Below are 12,400 nucleotides of genomic sequence, written 5' to 3'. Positions count from 1 at the left end.
ACAAAATTCTAACTTACACATTATGCAACATTTTCGAGATTATGAACTTATTTTGTAAGTTATTTAATAAACTGAGGGAGTTATGAACGAAAACAGAGTGAACACTAACTATCAAGACTGACGTAACTTGATGTAACTTTATTTATTTAACTTGACCTCTTAGATGAACACATGGAAAATAGATGTAAACACACAACTTCAAAAATAACTTTTAACAATTTTTTTTTTCAATTCCAGAATTTATTTTGAGACTATTTCGAAGAGAGTTTGTTTTGAGTCAATCATGATTCAATGATCGTCAAGTATTGATCAATGCACTGACATAATACCTATGACATTGGCATAGGTAACGCCAGACTCTTTCCCCTCCCCGGGTCATATTTGCCACAAACTGACCATAATCTTACGTTTTTAATTCATCTTAAATGATGTAAAGTTGAGTTACTCATTAGACATTCTACTAAATTACGTAGACTTTGGACTTTTTACGACTCGACTTAAAACCAGAGTGCACTAAACCCCGCAAGGACTAATTGAGCAGACGGGCTACGAACTGATGATATTAACGACGTTACGTGAGAACTCAACGACTTTACCTTAACTTCAAGTACTTTCAGTGCACACGGAGTGATGCGCCACAAAACTGAAACTGACAATGAGACGTTTATAAGTCACAAACTATTCCTCGAAACTTTGAAACATCTAGAATAAGTTTTAGTTGACATTCCTCTCACGGCTTGTTTTTGTGTTCATTTTTTTAAAAATTGCTTGCGTACAATCGCAATCGTCCATGGATTTCGTCTGAAAATTCACATCCGAAAACTCCCGGAGGGTTCCTTGCTGATCAAATATATACGAATACGAGTACCTAAGTGTTAATACTAACTTATTTATTTCTGCACAAATACACTGCATTTTTACACATAGTTGTTTCTTTCTTACCGTGTGATCCTTCCTGTACTATGAATCAAGATCCTTCCCAAAACCGTAACTAACCGCCACGCCACCACGACTTTAGCAATATTTATATGACGTCAACGTGTGTAAGGTGATTACACTGGAAAAAAAACACGTAGGATCTTGAGTCCAGACTCTTGAAAACATTGACAAGAAAAAGGACTCTTGATTCAATAAGATTTAAGCTTAAATCAAACGGAAATTCGCTAAAATTAAGAGGCTTGGTTCTTGATTTAAGCTTAAATCTGATTGAATCAAGAGTATTTTTTCTTGTCGATGTTTTTAAGAGTCTGGACTCTAGATCCAATGTGTTTTTTTTTTTTTTTTTTTCCAGTGTAGTTAACATTGCACTTGGTGCAAGATAAGATCAGGATGAAGAGAACAAAGATATTTGTGCCTGAAAATCAGAAAACGCAAGTCTCCGATTGCAACAATGCGAAATTCCACGCATGTGAGATGTATTTATATGCTTTTTTTTTAAAAAAAAAAAGTATTACAAGGTTTTTACATTTTTGTTGTTGCTTCTTCAATATTTGCAGAAGAATTCCAAGGAGTTATCTTGGTTGGTTTTTTTGAAAAAAAGAAAAATGATATAAAATAATTGGATTTTTTTTTTTGCAATAGAGATAAACATTGTTTACCTCCAGGCGTCATAATATAATCGAACTCGGGTGCTCGAGCGAGGTATCATTGAAATTATGCACGACGATTTTCAAAGTAAATCTGATTCTGTCACTTGTATATACGCAAGAATTTTGCTTTGAATCTATTTTACTTTTTGAAAAAAATTGATTTTCCCGCTCAAGTTGAGTGACACTTCAAGATCCCCAGTACCGTAGTATTATAGATAAAATCCGCTGCATTTAGAAAAATCACCAAATTTTTTAGAAGCCTAAGTAATACTCGTCAGTTCAGTTTTCACTACATTCTAAATAGGAATCAAGTTTATCATAACAGGAAATAGCCTCGCAATACATCTGAACGATTAGTTTTCCAACGAAAAAGAAACAGACAGTTGTTAATAAAATATTAAAATTAAGACTTGCGGTGGAAAATGCTCTTCTGATGGATTAGTATTGAATTTGCCAAACAATTTTGACGATTAAACTACTCCTCTCCACAGGAAGGTATCCCTCGGTATTTGCATCTATGTAAATTATACATCACCGTTCTACAATGGTACTTTCAAAAACACACTGCAATTCTCTAACATCGAGTCGGATTCATTTCACATCGGGCAGTAGCGTGGCGTGCTTTTCGATCCATCGATATTTCCCCATTTGAAGCTGTGGTAAATAATCGATTATTAAGGTGTCCGCTACGAGCACTCTGTTTATCGATACTTTCCATCGATTTAAATGACCGATCAATCGATATATCGCAAAGCACGCAACGCCACTGACATTGGGCCGTATGCATGTTGGTATTCCTTAAACAGCTTCTTTTCTTGGCCAAATTTTGCTACCAATATTACTAAAGGAGGCTTAGCAGTGCTTAACACAGTATCACATCATCATAAAAGAAATGCAGAGTAGATGACTTACTATGAAGAATTGGACTTTAAGACATGACTTAGACTAGAAAACAGGAAACGCTTTGTTCGTTTTGTCCCTCTAGCGAGTCCGGCGGATTAATTCAGACGTAGAATTGGTAACTCAAATCGCCTTCAAATAGGTTGCACGCAATTTTACTCACTTTGAAGTACGAATAGTTATCGTTCAGAATGTGTTGATTTAACACTAAGAAGGAACAAAATGAGCCTCATGCATTATCGTTCTTTAAAGTCTGACTTCTTACCTTAAAAGTTTCATATCGACTGTGAAACTACAGAACCACGTATCTCAGTTTGCGACATTGAAGACCTCCTGTTATACATTATTTTTTAAATGGAAAACTACTCGACGTCAATTCTTGAAAATGTCCGTGCTTTTTTTTATGTGAAGGAAACTCTGTGAAAATTTCAAGAAATGCTATTAATTTGTTCTCCTCAAAAACTAATATAATATGAGCGGAGATTATTAAGCAAACGAGATACGTGGTCTGGTATTTTCACCTTCGATATGGTTAACATTGTGATTAAGGGAAGTTGAAGGGAATCCTGAATTTAGCATCATAATTAGGACAATTTCAAGGAGCCTTGAGTAAAATTTAACGAAAGAAATTCAAAAATAGATCACTGTAAAGAATGAATGAGAGCGTTGTATGAGATAAAAAATTCTAAGATTTTGGCAGACTCTACGGAAGGTGCAAATTTACCTTAAAATGTTCAGAGCTGGTAATATATTTTCTTTAAAATGTTTAACTTTTTGCGAGAGTAAGTAGTTCTTTGTGAGAAACTTATTATAATTTGTCGCAAGGAATACACCGTCGCATTTCACTGAGATACATTTTTATGCTGCTATGACAAGGTTACCTTCCTCGAATCACAATGGAAAACTAAATTCATGATGAAACTCCTAAACCCGGTATGTGTGTTTTCCTTTTCAGAAAATACCTCGTAAAGAGAAAAAAAATCACGGAATTTTTTAAGAATTGAAGATGAGTAGTTCTGTATTTGGAGAATGAAATATGACAGGAAGTCTGTATCGGCACTGGCCGAAATTAGCTCTCTGAGAATTTCACCAGGGAACCGCTGAGGAAAAAAGCAGCTTAAGGAACGACAATATACGGCCCATTTCGCTTCCTCTTGGATCAGTAAAGTAAAATTGCATGCAACATATTTGAAGGCGTTTTGAGTGGCCGACTATACATTAAATGTATCCGGAGCGGAGGAAAGCAAAACGAGAATTGGTTGTTGTTACTCTCCTTGTAGTTGTATTTATGTTTGAACGGTCAGTTCATTAAAGGTATTCATTATTTATTTTTTTTTTCGTATATTATTTCATTCAAATTTAGGAAGAAAATCCAATGTTAAAATTTTGGAAGATGCTGGGATGCTAGCATTAGATTATATTAAGATAAAAGAAGGAGATCTTATACGGTGTGGATAAACATAATACACTCACATTAATCGGTTAAATTGCATACATCATGCATATAATTTGGCCTAGTGAGTTATGACAGCACATCAAGGTCATGAAAATTTAAAACTTCATTTTCCTTGAATTTAAGTGTTTGCTCAGGGTCTATGGTAGGATACAAAAAGTCTAAAAAACGTTGAAAGTTATTTGAACCAACCAGCTGTGCACAACCCACAACCATCTTCAAGGGCACTTTACTTATAAGCAGACAAGCAAAGAAATCTAACTGCAGATGCATGCTACATGTGTTAATACAATTATTGAAAGCAGTTGGAAGCTAGGCAGGTTTTACAAGTAAAACATTAATTCAATCTAAAAGGAATGGCAAGGCAGTGAGAAATAAAATGTGAGGTTAATCAAAAAGTGACAACAGAAATCGTCAACAATCAATTGCATCAATTGGAATTACTAACAATATTTTAATGTGTGTAACAATTTTTCCTTGGGTGTACAACAGATCTGTTGATTTAGAAGTTTTATCCCACTAGTTTTTATACTTCGGCCAGACAAAAATTAACACCGGCATCTTCTGACACACATTGAAACCAACTTCACATAAAAACCCTCTTCAGAGCTTCATTTTTGCACAACAATCTTCATGTACACTAATTCAACACACCTATCAATTTTGAAGATATTTAAAATCAAGGATGTTCCAAGGAAGTGCTAAGATCTTGGCCGCATTATATACATATTTTGTGCCTGTATTTTTTTAGCGTGTAGAAAATATCTAATTCAACACCAAAAACAGCCAGATATTAGGAGAAAAAATAATCATTATCTTAAAAAGCTTTAGTGCTTACTTGAACAAGATCATTATGAAACACTTTATACAACTCCCTCTAAATATATTACAATGCTACAATGCAGTTTCTTGAAAGTAATGGAACGTTATTATAAGAGAATTTCTCTTGATTTCTGTGTAGCACTTACCTATTTACCTCTTTTTCTTTCTTTTCTGACAAAAAGTAACATTAATTTTACCGTAAATGTCGCCCATTAACGGCGGCCTTTTATCAGTGTGCAGACGACATTCCAAGTTGTAAAGTTTGAAAATAGCAAATGTTAAAAGGGAATTAGTTCTCCTGCTATTCTTCGAGATACAACACTCACAACATATGTCTATTACACAGTTAGGACAGTAACGCGGCATAAAATTATCCTTCAATTCAAGGAACAGCAACTTCCTATTCACGTAAGGCATGCTTTGGTTGGTATTACGATCTTTAAAGGCAAATTCTTAGTCTTAAAACTACATAGATGAAAATAGAAACGGTATATTTAAACAATTGATTAATTTTTTTTACCAGATTTCATTGTCAAACGCGGAAGATTCTGTAAAATTGTAAAGTGAAATAAAGACTTATTAAATTAAATGTATGAAACCAAGGTTGATTTGATGGCGCGGTAAAACTGTTCCCTGTCAGCAGTGACCCTCATTTCATTAATTTCTGTATAACAGACGATTAGCGAGTTTGTTAATTTGGCCAAAATGATTGTTCCTCCCCGTACAAAAGAATCGTTTTTTCCCTTTTTATTTGGATCGTTACGTCACCCCTAGCACACTGATAAAAATAATTGTGTTCTTACGTTACTTTTGCTTAAAATAGGAAGTGAAATCAAAACAACACAAAGTTTGTGTTGATTTTGGTACAGTTTGTGGTAAATATAGTGCAGAACACAATGAAGAGACTGGGAAAAAGCATTCCTCCGATCGCGACATTGGTATTTACCACTTGTTTTTATTCAACCTCCTCAAGAAAACTAGCAGGCATTTTTTCTTGAAAATATCAACCCAAAGCTAGGGTTCTTTTGTGTTTTACTTCAAGTACTAACCAAACTATTATGTCAAAACATCTCGCTATGTGCATTACTATTGCCTTTTAACTACGTTTGCTATGTTATTCCGGAGTATTCTCTTTAAAGTATTGCAGACACTTTGAAGCTTTCCTGTCAAACGGAGCTCCTTTATCAGAGGTATTTTCCTCCAGGGCAATTTAACATTCGTCATGAAAAAGGGCATAAACTGTGTCGATTTCTTCAAGAGACGTTGGATTTGATATTAATATTTGAATCATAAGAAACATAGAGGTCTAGTTCAAGTTTTCATTTCCCTAGGCTTCTTTTAGTTCATGCCTCATTGATTTGCGTGTGGCGTGTGGAAATGGGCAGAATGAAGGGGTCCTTCCAAGGAAACTTTAACGCAAAGCTAGAAACATAAAGGTCACTTTCAAGTTTTCATAACCTTAGGTTTATTTTAGTCCTTATGACTAATTGATATGCATGTTGCTTGAATGTTGCCAAATGTTCCTCAAAAAATTAATTTTTTGAGGGAAGTGTAGCGTGTTTCTATTCTCTCAAGGTTTCAGCTAGTTAAGAGACCAATTCGCACGAACAAACTTCTCTGAAAAATTAGAGGTAAAATATACTGATTCTGGGTCCTTAGGAGGCTCCAAAATTATGTAATGCACATCTTCCTAGCGTAGAGCCGTTTTAAAGTAACAAAACGATTTGAGCAAAAGGATCGGCCAAATGACCGATTCTGCGTCCTCTCGAAGCTCCAAAACCACATTAAGCACATACTCCCAGCATGGAGTCGTTTTAAAGTCACAGAACGAGCTGTGTGATTTAAAAGTCACAAAACGAATTGTGCGGAACGATCGGCGGAATGCCTGATTCTGGGCCCTTAGGAGGCTCCAAAATCACGGAATACACATCATCCTAGCATGGAGCCGTTTTAAAGTCACAAACGAGTTGTGCGATTTAAAAGTCACAAAACGCTGTATGCGGCACGGTCGGCCGAATGACCGCTTCTGCGTCCTTTGGAAGCTCCAAAATCACGTAAAGCACATCTTCCTAGCATGGAGTCGTTTGAAAGTCACAAAAAGAATTGTGCAATTTAAAAGTCACAAAACGAATTGTGCGGAGGGATCGGCGGAATGACTGATTCTGGGCCCTTAGAAGGCTCCAAAATCACGTAATAGCACATTTTCCTGGCATGGAGTCGTTTTAAACTCACAAAACGAATTCTGCAAAAAGATCGGCGGAATGACGATTCTGGGCCCTTAGGAGCTAGGCTCCAAAATCACGGAATACACATCATCCTAGCATGGAGCCGTTTTAAAGTCACAAAACGAGTTGTGCGATTTAAAAGTCACAAAACGCTGTATGCGGCACGGTCGGCCGAATGACTGATTCTGCGTCCTTTGGAAGCTCCAAAATCACGTAAAGCACATCTTCCTGAGCATGGAGTCGTTTGAAAGTCACAAAACGAATTGTGCATTAAAGTCACAAAACGAATGTGCGGGGATCGGCGGAATGACGATTCTGGGCCCTTAGAAGCTCCAAAATCACGTAATGCACATTTTCCTGGCATGGAGTCGTTTTAAACTCACAAAACGAATTCTGCAAAAAGATCGGCGGAATGACGGATTCTGGGCCCTTAGGAGCTAGGCTCCAAAATGACGTAAAACACATCTTCGCAGCGTAGAGTAGTTTTAATGTCACAAAACGAATTGTGCGAAACGATCGGCCGAATGAACGATTCTGTAGGATCTTAGGATGCTCCAAAATGACGTAAGCCAGATCTTCCTAGTGTGGAGTCATTTTAAAGTCACAAAACGAGTTGTGCGATTTAAAAGTCACAAAACGAACTGTGCGGAAGGATTGGCGGAATGACGAATTCTGGGCCCTCAGGAGGTTCCAAAGTCACGTAAAGCACATCTTCCCAGCGTGGAGCCGTTTTAAAGTAACAAAACGATTTGAGCGATAAGATCGGCCGAATGATCATTTCTGCGCCCTTTGGAAGCTCAAAAATCACGTAAAGCACATTTTTCCAGCATGAAGTCGTTTTAAAGTCACAAAACGAATTGTGCGATTTAAAAGTCACAAAACGAATTGTGCGGAACGATCGGCGGAATGACCGATTCTGCGTCCTTTGGAAGCTCCAAAATCACTTTAAGCGCATCTTCCTAGCATGGAGTCATTTTAAAGTCACAAAACGAATTGTGCGATTTAAAAGTCACAAAACGAGTTGTGCTATTTAAAAGTTACATTACGCATTGTGCTGAACGATCGGCGGAATGACTGATTCTGGGCCCTTAAGAGGCTCCAAAGCCACGTAAAGCACATCCTCCCAGCGTGGAGCCGTTTTAAAGTAACATAATGGATTGTGCGAAACGATCTGCCGAATGACCGATCCTGGGCTCCTAGGATGCTCCAAAATGACGTAAACCACATCTTCCTAGCGTGGAGTCGTTTTAAAGTCACAAAACAAATTGTGCGAAACGATCAGCCGAATGACCGATTTTGCGCCCTTTGGAAGCTTCAAAATCACGTAAAGCACATCGTCCTAGTATAGAGTTGTTTTAAAGTCACAAAACGAATTGTGCGATTTAAAAGTCACAAAACGTATTGTGCGATTTAAATGTCACAAAACGAATTGTCCGGAAGTATCGGTGGAATGACGGATTCTGGTCCCTCAAGTGGCTCAAAAATCACGTAAAGCACATCTTCCTAGCGAATCTTAAGATATTTGCATCGAACACCTGAATAATCGATTCTTCACCATAGTTTCAAAGGGGAAATATCGATAATCGATCATTCACGTCACGCCACTGGAATCTAGTAAAAGTTCCTGCGAGTAATTTACTCCGTTTAAGGTGCTTTGTTCCGAATAAATTAAATCTCGGTGTCAGAAAAATAATTCTGTTAAAATGTTTTTGAATCTACAAATGTTACATATTTCAAGTATTCTGAGTATTCTCCCACTCTTTATCTGTCATATGTATGAATTTTTTGAGCAATTTTACAAATGCGTATTAATAAAAATACTCTGCAATACACATCGTGATTCTTAAAGTTGAGTCTCATGGAAAAATAGCGTAATCTAAGGGTCAAATGAGAGCGAGTTAGATATATAGATGCTTTGTTGAAAAGAATCGAGGGTCAATAGGATGTCATCGACAATTGCCATTGATGGAAGTATCAGCAACTTCCGTTAGTGATTTGAAGAATCAATGCTGTATAAAGGTTTAAAATTCAAAATAGCTTCTATCCGTGTTGCCTTTACTAACGAGAAATTCTATCACCTGAGGAAGCGTTGAAGAATCATTCTGGATCGGGATGATTGAATCCACCCGTAGAATGTGAGAGGTTATGGAAAAACAGCAACTCGCATCGTTCCATCTGAGGTGCGAAAAGAAATGTCATCAATAGCCACCTCCAGAGAACTTTTATAATAAAAATGTAAAATTGGAGATTCCTGGAGATTCTAAATGACTTTCAAAAATGGCGAGGAATTTGGACGGTAGAGGGTTGTTGGCAACTTCTGACGGTCACCACGTGCTGCGGGCGTTGCCAACCTTGTTCTGTCAGAGGTTTAGGGCCGGATTAAGAGGGTGGCCACATGGGCCGCGGCCCATGGCGGCAAATCTAAGGGGCGGCAAAAATTTGCAATTTTTAAAAGTGTAGGTATAAAAAAAAATCGGATTTATGAAAACAAAATTACAAACGAGAAAAGGCGACGAAATCTCTCATTTCCCGAGAGTATAGTAATTTCTAATTTTGTCATCTCTTAGTGATACAAGAGACCTCACCTTCGATAAGTCGAGTTAAGAGAGAGACCAGACACGCAATTTGACCTGAAACGGCGCGGCGCGACTTAGAGAGAAATGATAACGATGACTTGAGATGAAAATGAGAAGCCCTCGGCGCGGCGATCGGCATGTAACACATATTAGCGCCTACAAGACTGCACAAATACTTAACGCGTTGCATCAAACACAGTGCGGTCATTGCGGTCAGCTTGAAACCATAGAGTACATAGAGTCGTAATGTAAATGGGAGAGCTGGCGCCATGTTCTGCTCGACGAATTCCGAGCCCGGTGTGCGCCGAGTTCGGGTCGCTTTTTCGATACATTTTCGATCCAAAATGGCGGTGCGGAATACGTGGTAATTCTTATCTCCGTTGTTGTTGTTGTTGTTGCTGTCATCGGATGGCCGGGTACCCGTGTATCGCAAACAATCGATTATGTATCGAAAAAGTGACCCGGCGTCACACAGGAGTCTCGGAATTCGGGACATGGAAAATGCTTAAAAGTGGCGTCAGCTCTCCCAATTACATTACGACTCTATGTACTCTATGCTTGAAACGGATAGCGCCTACAAGACTGCGTGAATACTTCACGCGTTGCGTCCAACACAGTGCGTTCAGCAGCGATCGGCGAGAAACGCATAGCGCCTACAAGACTTTCGGAATACTTCACGCATTGCACCAAATAAGGTGCGGTCTGCGCGGCGCGGCGGCGGAAGTTGAAATCATTGATCCACATTTATGTTTGTTCTTTCTTAATTTATTCGTTCATTTCTTATGAATGGAAGGCCTTGTCCACACAGAGATAGGTTTACGGAACTTAACTCTCGCGCAAAGTTCCGCGAACTTTTGCTAGTAGTGTTGACAGGGTTTTTCCAAAAAATGTGTTCAACACGAGTAAATGCGTCTTATGCGCCTCTACCCCGCTGACACGTTCATTTGATGGTTTTTATCGAGTTTCAAAACGAATGAGAAGGGGGCGGCAAAATACAGGCGGCTCAGGCGGCCACGGTAGGTGAATCCGGCCGTGCAGAGGTTTAATTTTTGAAATTGGTTTTTTTTTCGAATCAAAACTGGTTAAAATCCAAGTAAGTACATCTAAATTTGTACTTTGAGAAAATTAAAGACGCAAAAAGTAAATAAACCGACGACTTTATCTGTTCAAGTCATTTACTTCCATAGCTGCCTTTTAAATTTGTCTTGTATACAGCTGCATAAATCCCAAAATAAAAGAGCAAATTATAATGAATTGATTGGTGTCCATACTCTTCACCTCCATTTTGAAACACTCCACCGGCGACAATATATTTGACTGCTATGATTGTCTTTCTCTCGAGCAGACTAATAATGCACAGTAGCACTGTCAAAGTTATGGAGCTTTCCTCAGACGTAATAAATACCATTTGGTCGACAGGGTCCAAAAAAAGCACTAGCTGCACAGTGGCGAGGAGTGAATGATCGATCATCGGTATTTCCTCATTTGAATCTATGGCAAAGAATCGATTATTAAGGTGTTCGCTGCGAGCACCCTGTTCATCGATCCTTTTGCATAGGTTTAAATGGCAGATCAATCGATATATCGCAAAGCACGCCACGCCACTGTAGCTGCAGCGTATTTCGTCATCTATGAACACCCATAGAAAACGTTAGGCACGTTAAATATTTCAGATTAACTTTGCTTCAATTAACTCATTAACTGAAGAATTAGCTTTTACAACTAACAGTGCAAAGCAGTTAATTAAATATTTCCGAAAATGAAAACCCCATCATTGACTTTAATCTACCTCGTTACTAACTAACTTTAAACTTCAGGTAATTAACCAAAGATTGGTTTAAGGTAAATAGCCTGTCTCATTTAATAAACCTAGCTCTGAAATGATCAAGAAAGATTTAGCACGCTGGAAAAAAATACAGTATCTCAAAGCATACCAAAATTAATTCAGTAACCAATTTGCCATAAGTAAATTTCGATTTATATAAGCAAGAGGTTTGAGTACACAGAAAACCATAATACTCATATATAAACGGATATTTAAATATCCATGCTTACATGCGATGAACCTTATACTGCCACCAAAATTCTGAAACTCTTCACCTCTCTTAATTTAGAAATCTAAATTTTCGTTTATACTCCTATTTTCAAAATTACCTGTAAAGACGTTAATAGCCTGAGTCGCTGAATGTCTCAAAATTATAATAACTAACTGACTAACTATGATTTGTGTTCTACGTACATATTCATAGAGTTACCGTCTATACTGGAAGGCTTAAATTCTTTTCCGGGCGATTTATTAAAAAAATATATATTTAAATTGGAATTACACATCCAGAACTAACGATCACTTTTATGTAAAGAATAAAGTGATTAAAATAGGTAAGCTCGCCAAGCATTATTTGAACGGTCGAGAAAAGATTTTTATAAAAAGAGTAAAGGAGCGTGTTTTTGTGCATTTTGATTTTAATTGAGTGAGACCATGGTATGAACAAAATTGATTTTTCTTGTTTTGAGTATTGTCCTCCGAGAAAAAAGAATCGTCGCCGTTACAGTGCTTTTGTTAGATTCCATGTCTCACACAATTTTATAGTCAGAGTTACGATGTAACATTCAAAATTAAAATTTTTTCCAAATGCACCATTCTCTCCAAAACCAAAACAATTTGTCACCACAAATTTGTCATCGTAACTACGACCAGAAAAGTAGGTAGGGACTGGAATCCACTATGAGCGTGTTATGTGGAGCAATAATTACTTTCCTTTGTGTATCCCATGGTTGAGATCTAATCTTGTCCGTGTAGTTAGGAGGTTATCAGGAAATAACAAAGGCAAACAA

This window comes from Bemisia tabaci, chromosome 4 (assembly GCF_918797505.1).
Source record: "Bemisia tabaci chromosome 4, PGI_BMITA_v3".
NCBI lineage: Eukaryota > Metazoa > Arthropoda > Insecta > Hemiptera > Aleyrodidae > Bemisia > Bemisia tabaci.
The sequence above is the reverse complement of the archived record's forward strand: the minus strand, read 5'-3'. Positions refer to the sequence as shown.